Below are 10,054 nucleotides of genomic sequence, written 5' to 3'. Positions count from 1 at the left end.
ATACTAAGACATAAAAATGTACTTTCAGCAAGCATGTGGTGGAAAAAATACATATCAGATCATCAGAGTTTTCTTATTTCCTTTTCATCGAGGAAAATGAAACACAGCAAGGAAAAGAGCAGCTGACCTGGCTAGTGTTGTCTTAATAAGCATCTAGCCACCTGCAAAATAATTTGAAATTATGTCCAACATAAAAGAGATCAAACTAATGGGTCGGTCAGTAATGATTCTTAAAATAAAGTCAAAACGACATCAGTCCTGGTGATACTGTTAAAAATGTAAAAATAATACTACATGGTCAAATAATCCTGATACGTTTAAATTACTGCATTAGTCCTTTATTCAAATGTCCACCAAAGATCGTAACAGGTTCTTTAGTCTTAATTCAGACCAGTAAAGAAACCAATGAAAAACATTTAAAAAGCATCTTCTTTGGAAGACCCTCCATATATACCATAGCTACTAGACGTACCATACATATCAAAAGTAAAAAGAAAGATCTGACATACAGTGGCAATCAGGCGGTCATTGCAACCTAACCTTGATCATTTGTCATGTCTCATCAGCCTAAAACAAAACAAACATTATCCTCCTCTCGAGGTATTTCTGCTGCTTTTTTATGTAATTTTTTGAGAGTCCCTCCTACGTTCTCCTTTCTCATCTCTTTTGTCATCCTCCATTGCCAATTACTGCTTTTTATCTTCCGCTCCACTCAAGTCTTTTTCGACCAAGCTTATTTGCTCCTCCCAATTGAATTTCTGTCTTTTGATACAGTCAGGCTTTGGTGAGTTCTGAACTCAACAGCAACTACTGACCAGATGTTTGCTATGTGTCCCAGAGTCTCAGAACCACCTTGTGTACAAGTGTTTGTGTGTCATGACTTGGTCAATAGAACCCCTACAATGCTGTAGAATGCTAGAAATATGTGGGTGGTTCTGCTCATCTAAAAGAGAACAACATGCAACAATGAGCTGTTGAAGGAAAAATGAGGTTAAGAGTGCAGCAAAGAACCAAACAGACAGGGTTAATAGGACATGGCGAGACAATCAATTTAAAGGTACATGAAACATTGCAATCTTCACACTACCAAGAGAAACACTCAAGGTCAGTTCGGTTTCTTTCTACAGAAGTGCAGATTTATTCTGCACCAATAATGCATTTTGTTATTTCCAGGCTTCATATCAGTGGCTAAAGCTTAGCATTCTAGCTGTAAAAAAGCCTGATCCCTCCAGTGGGACCCAACCTGTTTGGGGATCTGTTCAACAGTGTTATGGCATGTGGAATAGAAATGAGAAGTTCTTGCATTCCTCAAAACTATGAGGAGTCATGTTCTGTCATACCACAGTGTTATCAGGGGTCAGACACCTGGACATGCACATATCTTCTGCTCTCCCATCATCGAGACACAATTTGAATCTCCAGGGGGGGATTTTACCTCCAGTCAAGAAGATGAATACCACAATGCAGTCGAGTCAGTCATTTCTCTGCAAAGCTGTCGCTGAGATCTTTGTGCCTTCTTGTCAGCTTTGTTCTCTGCCTGCCCGCCTGCCAGTCTCTCCACGTCCCCGTCAGCTGTTCTCACCAGCCACCGTAGATATTTTCATAGTCCATTACAGACCCTGACGTACAGTTGCATCCGTGTTCACTATACTTTCAGCAGTTCTGCTTGTGCAGGATCATCCGTCCAATTCTCCATATTTGATTGAGAGATACAGGATTTCACACAATCAGTCTTTTGTCTTAATTCCAGGGACTCCATCTTCACTCTGGAAAAATAAACTCAGAACATGCACAGTCGGGGCACCTTTGGTCTCTCGTTCATCTCCAGAACTACTATGGCCCTGCAGGGTGTAATATTTCAGTGACTGACATGTAGTCTCACACTTGTGTTAATAACTATTGACAACAGTGAGCAGGGCTTTTGGGGGAAGGCAGACTTGCAGGGGGGCTGACAGTACCAGCCATGATAGAGCCGATCTTCTGTCCCCAAAGCCCCTCATTTGGCTTCTCTGCGGTGAATCAGGGCTAAATATAACAATAATAAAAAATAAGCTTGAGTAGAGTACATGTGTTGTAAACCTGGTCACACACACACACACACTTGCGTGCCCTGGAAAGTGAGAGCAAGCCACCTGTTTCAAAAAAACTATTTAGAGTATGCTTAGAAAAGGACTGACATCACCAATGGTTTATATCATACAAATGAAAGGGATTGAAGGGTATTGCCCCGAAAGCCACGGAACTCACACGGCGGTTATAAGGAGAGAAAACATTGTGTCGGTGACAGGTCAGTCTTGCTATTGTATTCTGCTCGGCTCAGATATCAAACAGCGAGCGAAGATTGAAGAGGCGTAAAGGCAGATGTTGTTGAACAGTATGAGCTCTAAAGTGGGGGGAAAGGCAGAACATGGAGAGAAAGGTTTGAGGAGGTGAGGCGGAGCATTGTGTGAGTTTCTGAGCTTACAGCGTGCAGGGAAAGTGATAGGAACCCAAAGGGAGGCAGAATAACAGAGAACGGGGGAGGATGATGTCCATCAAAGTGCTCTCTCGCTCTGCCAGGAAAGGAGCAAGAGCTGGGGCAGAACAGGGCTGCCTATTAAAGATGGTTGGGAGAAGTGCGAGACGGGAGTGCTCAAGGCCCACCGAGAGGCAATGATCAGACTCTGAGTTTAACATCAACAGTTGATGGGCATCAGGGTCCTTCAATCCTCAGATGGCTGCTCTTCTGCTGCAGCACTTTTCATCTCTCTCCACCTTTTTCCTCTTCTGCCTGCCCTCCTCCCCCGCAGGCTACCTCTGTAATTGCCCGTCCGATTGCGCAGAGTATTGTGCCGCGCTCTCCTCGCGGCGCGTCGTAGACTGATGTGTGTCCCTGCATAGGCCATCAACTCTGTTCTTCCTCTTCATCCAGCTTCCCTGTTAAAACGAAATTTGTTAGGAATGCAAATTTCAAGATTGTGACTTTGTGTTAAGTTTTTTCCATATGGAGAAATGATGGAAAGTGTCAAGGGATGACCAACAGGGCGGCCAGGAGCCCCCGGATAGCTATGATTGGTATAAAAGCATCGTGGGTAAAAATTTGGAAGGACCGACTGTATTTCAAATCAATCTTAATGTCATGTTAGTGTTGTAATTTATAGCTGGTGGAACTTCTGATGTGCAAAAATGATTTGCTTTAAATAAACCGGCCCCGTGAATTAAAAAGTCTGATGCTTAAAAGCTCCGATGTCCCTTTGGTGTATTGGCGCTGACTTGATTAAAGTCATTAGCAAAATATCACAGCTGCCTTTTTTGTGCTCACACACTTTACCCGCCTCACAGCTCTGGAACAGGAATTATTATTTAGTACTTGCAGGCCAGCAGCACTTGGTTCTTCCAGGAAGAACAGCGTGATCTGTGGCTGTCTGTATAAGACATCAGCTGGGGAAAATCCAACCAATGTGCTAATATTCTGTGGTGAGAAGCGTCCATCTGCTGCTCCACCTGTATATGTAGATAAAGCTGCATCACAGGCAAAGAACTCGTGTTTTTACTGTTTATATCTCAGTTAAATATTTGGAGTTCCTCTCTGGCTGCTGTTGAGTGTTAATTGCCATATTTCTGAGATGGTTTAGTAAAGTTCACACCGATTTGTTTGTTTCACAACACTCCAGGCAATTTGCTTTTATTAATGACATTCGCACGCTTATCAGCCTGTTTTGCTGGTGAAGGGGGCAAAAAAAAAAGGTAAAGGGATTTTCAGCATATTTTAATTGACTTGTATGCCGACGATAATAGCAAATCAGCTGCATTTTTGCCAGATATGGGTGATCGTACGTCCTTTGCACGAGAAAGCGTGACAATTGAAACACTTCCATAAACTGTTCCGCTCAATCCTCGTTACCAAATCAAAGTGAAAAATTCAAAGCGAGACACCACAGGAAAGCTAATATGAGGAGCTAATTACGGAGCGCTCCATCTATCCGCCTTGTACTGATGTCTCTTATTCTACTTCTGAAACTTTATCAGGCGTAAAGACATTTATATCACCTCTCTGTGTGCTCTCAGCCTAAGTGCTCCTCTTTCTGCCACTTCATCTCAGATTAAAAGCAGAAGCAAGTAAACCCTCCCTCCTCTCTGCCCCCCTGACACATTATCTTGCTTTCCGCCGTTATTTCCTCCTTGCCTCCCACCTCCGAATGTTTCCTACACTCCCAGGTGGGGCCTGTGAGAGGAGAGGGTTGTCTGTTTGTGCTCCCACATGCGCATAACTGCACAGTCGAGCATGGAGACTCAACAGAGAGGCTCCGCTTCCAGCGAAAATCACACGCCTTCTGTCGTTTTTGAGAAAAGCTCTAACGATCCTTCCAAGGCAAAATCCCTTGTCCACATTTGGCCTGTTCCTCTGAGATTATGATGAAGTAAAAGCTACATTTGGGACCTATTCTTTGAAATCCTATATGTATTTGTATTTAGAGGCACAAAAAACATATATTTATGTACACAGCAGAAACCTTGTTGGGGAAAAAGCAATCAAAAATGCTCCAATACCTCACATTAATGTGCAGGCACATGCATACAAGAGACTCTTCATGTGCTCGGAGACACAATCCTCCAGCTGCACTTTAAGGGGGAAGCTGCACTGCAGTAGAGCTGTATATTTCATTAATTCATAATAGTGACCTCTCTGGACTGCCTGCTTTCATCAGGCTGGCTGCTGAATCTTAAAATCATCCCCCGCAGCCACTTCCACCGTCAATCTGAGTAGTTAGGCTGGGGAGGCTGTCGGGATACAGAGGTTATGAGGTCATTATATAGAAAAGAATCTGGTTGATGCCATCATTGGAGTGTGAGTGCGCGGGTGTGTGCTCGTGTGTTTCACTTTGCAACAGGAGTCTTCGCGAAGTGGCTTCATTGTTCCCACAGCGAAATGAGCTTCAGCCGAGGAGGGGAATGGGATGAGCCGGCGGAGAGAAAAGGTGACAAGTTGAGGTCAGGACCAGAACGCAAAGGAGCCGAAAAGGGAGCGACAGATCGCTCCATGCTGCCTGCAAGAAGCAGCTCTTCAGTTAATAAACAGCACTCAATATTTGCAGGAGTCATTCAAAGAATGGGAGGGAAAGTGGGATCTTTACTCTTTGTTTAGGACAGAGGGGATCTGTCGCATTGCAGGGATGAAATGTGGGGGAGAAAGTTAAAAGGCAGCATTTTGCACGGCAGGGCGCCCTGAATACAGGATTATTTTCCTGTGTTTCTGCCTATAAATGTTCTCCAAAAAAGAGGTAGAAATGTCCCTACAGATCAGAAAACAGATAACTGTTGCTTATCTGAAATCTTGTCCAAAATATGGGTGGGCCAAAGATGTTAAAATTCAAAGTGTGGCATTACCTTGTTCTCACACAAGAATACTTGTTGCACAAAATAAGAATATTGAAGGTTTTTCAACAAAGTTCCACATCAAAAAAGTCTTAAAAATCCATTCAGGGAAGGATTTTTTAAATGGGTTAGATGTGACAGAGAAGAGATTTGAGGATAAAAGCACAATGGCAAGCAGTTCTCAGATATGGAGGGAGATAAAAATCGGCACGGCACTTGACAGAGGAAGGATGAGTGGGAAGGAGAGGGAGTGGGGGAGGGCAGCGGGCTGAGGAGAAGGCTAGCAGAGTAGGAAAGGTTCAGCCGTCAGAGTGCCCTGCTGACCACTGATAAGAATGGAACCCCGTGTGTGGCGGCACAAAGCTATTTATCTCTTCCGAACAGTCTATAAAACACTCAGATAAAATGTAGAAGTGATTTCAACAGAGTTCATAATGATTCGGCACCAAATGTAGCATATAAGCACTCCAGTTTCTTCAGATACAAGTTTCCTGTAAACAGCTCTGCAGTCCATTTTAATTAACCGTGGTTTCCATGTAGTTTAAGTCTTGACTGGCTGGTTTATCCTCCAATACTAAAGAAAACCTCTATTTAATCTACGTGGCCCTGGTTGCATTTAAAAAAATGATTCATGAACAAAAGTTGCAGGACTTTGATACAGATGTCTTAAATTTATTTTCTATTTCCTCCCGCCTCGATGACACACCCTGAACATTTAGACCTGCATTAACCTCTCGTCTCTCAGCGCCCAGACCCGTGTCCGCACGTTGGCGGCATTAGAAAGTAATAGAGAACACACAGAGAAAAATGGTGCCGAGGACCTCGCGTGGGTTAGCAAACATACCCACTTTAACTGCGGGGGGATTGAAAATGCCTTCAGAGAGTGAAGCGTGGCATTGAATGGGCTCGTGCATTCACAGATGAGAATTCTTGAGCACCCTGATAAATGTTGGAGCTTGAGATGCGCTTTCTCTCCCCGAATAATAAACACCACGAGCGGCACACAGCGGTCAAGACCTCGTCTGATTCTACCTGCTGGTGTCGCAGTGACCGCCAGCACCACCACCGGGTCGCGTTGAGTTGAAAGCATCAAATATTAACCTTTGGCTGAATTATCCACATTCTGACCGAGCAGAAAAATCTCTCCTGGCGACTGGCAGCATCGGAGTTAATGGAGAATTCAAAGAATGTTCTAAAATCATCATATCTGTACACGGACCTATGGTCCGATGTGGCTGAAGGGTGTCCGTTTAATGGAGACGTGGTGAAATTGTGGAATCATGAAAGCTGGGAGTGAGTTCTACCCAGGAAAACTAATCATTAAAAGCCTCATTAGGCAATTCATTGAAACCAGCATTGACTTAAATTACTCCCTAATGTGGTTGAGACCCGAGCTGCTGACCTCACCCAAAGGCATCTCCCCGTCTGTGACTCCTGCAGCTTTTAGCCGCTTTCAGCTCATTAATTCCATTTTATGGACTGTGCAGCCTGCAAACCAGGTAATCCTCCGGTGCCGGGTCATCGTAACTGTGGTGAACGGCTGAGGAGTGAACCTGTCCAGTCATCGTCAATGCCGGTGAACAATTACCTCTATGAAGTTCTGGCAAAGCTTTTAAGGGAGTCCCTCCAAATCATTGTCAGAACCCGTGAGGGACCAAGGACAAACCGATGATCACCTAGAAATGCAGGAGAAAATGGAAAATATTTAGCCAAATTGCATCCCAATCAAATCCCTTCTATTAAGATCCATCCATCCATTTTATGTCACCGCCACTTACCTAATCAGCTCCACGAGTGCTACCCATTTACTCACACACTCACCTAGGGGCAATTTAGGTCCAATCAACCTAATGTGCTTGTTTTGGTGTTGGGTGTTTTACTATGTAAAGTTTGTTCTTTATTTTTAATGAACTGCCTTTTCTGAGCTAATAATGCAAATTAATTCACATTATTTCAACATTCAGGAGGCGCAATGAGAAAAATGTCTTCTTTCAGAGATGTTTTTGCCAGTTCTGGTAGCAACAGCTAACAGTGAAATCTTTTTTGACATTCCTATTTGACAATTGTAGGAATATGAGGTGAAATTGATACACGTTGCTGCGGCTTGTGGTTTCTACCCACAGTGCACGGCGGGTGCTTAAAAGCAGAACCAAGGCACCAAAGACGTTCACATAATGGATATGACTTTTAAAAGGGTCTCAGTAGCACTGGATCAAAGTGCTGCTAAATTAACTACATGATCTATGTCTAACAGAAACACAGACAAAAATTTGTACATGAAACAATCTTTCTCAGAATCTGGTGGATTCTGACAGCTGAGTGGCATCAGGAGTCACTGATAAAGCTAAAACAATGCACCTCACACCCAGAAAGGGTTGAAGTAACATCAGCATTCAAGCTGGTTTTTACCACTGCAGTTAGGACGAGTTTTTTTTTAACTCTTGACAGAAATGAGATGTGAGTGTAACTTCTCATGTGTTGGATATCCAGCGTTATGGGGACTGGTGGCTCTCCGGGCTAAGATTTGATGCATTGTGATGCATAAAATCACACTAATATCTCAGAGATTATTCGTTTTCACTCACCGTCATGTCGAGTGGTCTACGCTTTATGTTTGCCGTCACTTTTCACCTCCTGGTGCTGGAACGTCTGCCCGACATAATTGACTTTGACTTTTCCACTGATCTGTAATGATCTCTTCAGGGTCATTTTCATTAACCGTCAAATTGTCCCAGTGTTGAAATTAACTGTTGGCTATGATTAGAGTTGCACACTTTGTTGCCCCAACAAGAATAACTTCAATAACTTTTACACAAAGCAATGAATAATGGCCAGAATTTTGACTTTTTGAGGGGATTTCAACACGATTCAAAGGAACAAGGCAATTAAAGTTCAGTTTCAAAGACACTTGCACCAAGATCAGTTTAGATCAAACCCACAGGAGCACCTGCATCAGTACTGTCTGACAAGACAGTGTCCCAACATATTCATTACTCCATGAATTGGGAGCGAGAAGGGGCTGAAAATCTGATAATCTACAGTGTTTGTCTCGTATTACAAGTGTGTGCTTTGAGCCCTCTCCACAGGCTTTATCTTAAAACAACAGCTTGATGCTAAGATGTTGATAAAAGATGTTGATATAAAGGACAAATGCCATTGTAGAATGCATGTTAATCGCTGATTTAATTGCATATTGTCTTTATGTCACATTGCCTTTGTACAAATGGCAATTTCAAACAGTAGATACGTGCTTTTCCAACTGTTACATGCAGCATTTGAACACACTGGCCTCATTTCTGCAATCACACATTTTAGTTACTCTATGACTGGAGTAATGGCCGCAAACGAGGAAAAGAAGAAGACAAGTATTTTCTGATACCTCTATGTGGTTACCCAGGTCTTAGTGGACTTAGTGTCCTTGTCCTGAGTGTATCTGAACCCCCTTGTCACCACACACACCAACAGTCCCCCTCCAGAGGCCTGGCCTTACAGAAAGCCACAAGTCGGGCTACAAGCCTGGACCAGTTTGCCTCTGGAGGCCCAATCAGGAGCAGACCAGAGAGCCCCCAATGACATTAATCTAGGGTGACAGATTCCAGTCTTCAATGTGTCACAACCAATGTTCACCTTGACTGAGTCATGCCTCTAAGTTTCATCCAAACAATATACTATATTCAGAAGTATTAGTGCCCTCTGGTGGTAGGATGTGTAAAGGAAAAGGCCAAACCTCCTGAATTCCATGAAGTAGGATCGACTTGAGAGAAAATGGAGGGATAGATCACTCACAGCTGAGCTCTCAGATGGCCTCACAAGCAGAGCAACCTATCAGCCACCCTCGCAGAACGCCAGCAATTATCATAGCACACAACTTCTTCATTTATGCACACTGAGGATTGCAGACACACGGCTGTTTCTTTCAACTTCAACCTTTAAAACAAACTCAAAAACATACATTTCCATTTGCAGGACAAAATACATCGTGATGCCTCTCCTCTATCCTCTTTGAAGCCCTGTCAAGGGTGCAGCATCCTGAAACTCTTATTTGGAGGCGGCAGCGTACTCTAGTTAACTTGCTGAGAGTGCAGTAATCCACTAGCCTCAAAGCTTCGTTCTGAGGCTCGCCCGAGGGTGCAACTTTGCTTTTCATCATGTTCAACCTCGAGAACATGCCCAAAGGATGCGACAGCTCCGTAGCCGGGAACTGTTGTTGTTGATCACCTCTGGTGCACTTCTTCACCTCTTTAGTCCAAGCAACTCGTTTGTAACCCCCATGTAATAGTCTCCCATAGAAAATGTAGAAGCAAAATTACCAATGTGTTTTGCAGCTGGTTATTTATGATGAACTAAGGGGGGGGGTCTTTTTGAAAGAATAATACTGCTGTTCTGATGGGCTTTGCATGAGTCACAGCAATTATGGCTAAATGGGAGAAAATAACACAAAAAAAGAAACAAAAATTGTAGCGAATTAAAAAGAATAACAGAACGTTTGCATCTACAAGTGCACGCCTTGGTTGAATCTATATGGTTTCTATAGATCACGTCACCACACACCATTATCCACAAATCTAGCATGAATCGTCTTGCGGTGAACCGTCGCATCACACGCTTCTGTAACAACACTGCATTTAACAGGTGACCAACAAAATGCCAGTTTATATTACTGTCCGTGCTCTTTTTCGACCACAGTGAAGCATCTCCT

The 10,054-nt window shown here is 43.4% G+C and overlaps 1 long non-coding RNA gene across 1 annotated transcript in view; it reads right to left on the bottom strand.

Annotated features, from left to right (window-relative positions):
- Positions 1-316: 316 nt before the first annotated feature.
- Positions 317-10,054, bottom strand: part of LOC130518097 (uncharacterized) — a 43,677-nt gene continuing 33,939 nt past the window's right edge. Inside the window, exon 3 of the long non-coding RNA XR_008947931.1 lies at positions 317-2,916. This is a non-coding gene — a long non-coding RNA (uncharacterized LOC130518097). The remainder of the gene's footprint in view (positions 2,917-10,054) is intronic.

Source organism: Takifugu flavidus, chromosome 21 (genome assembly GCF_003711565.1).
Source record: "Takifugu flavidus isolate HTHZ2018 chromosome 21, ASM371156v2, whole genome shotgun sequence".
Taxonomy (NCBI): Eukaryota; Metazoa; Chordata; class Actinopteri; order Tetraodontiformes; family Tetraodontidae; genus Takifugu; species Takifugu flavidus.
Note: the sequence above shows the minus strand (reverse complement) of the source record. Positions and strands in the feature narration are given on the sequence as shown.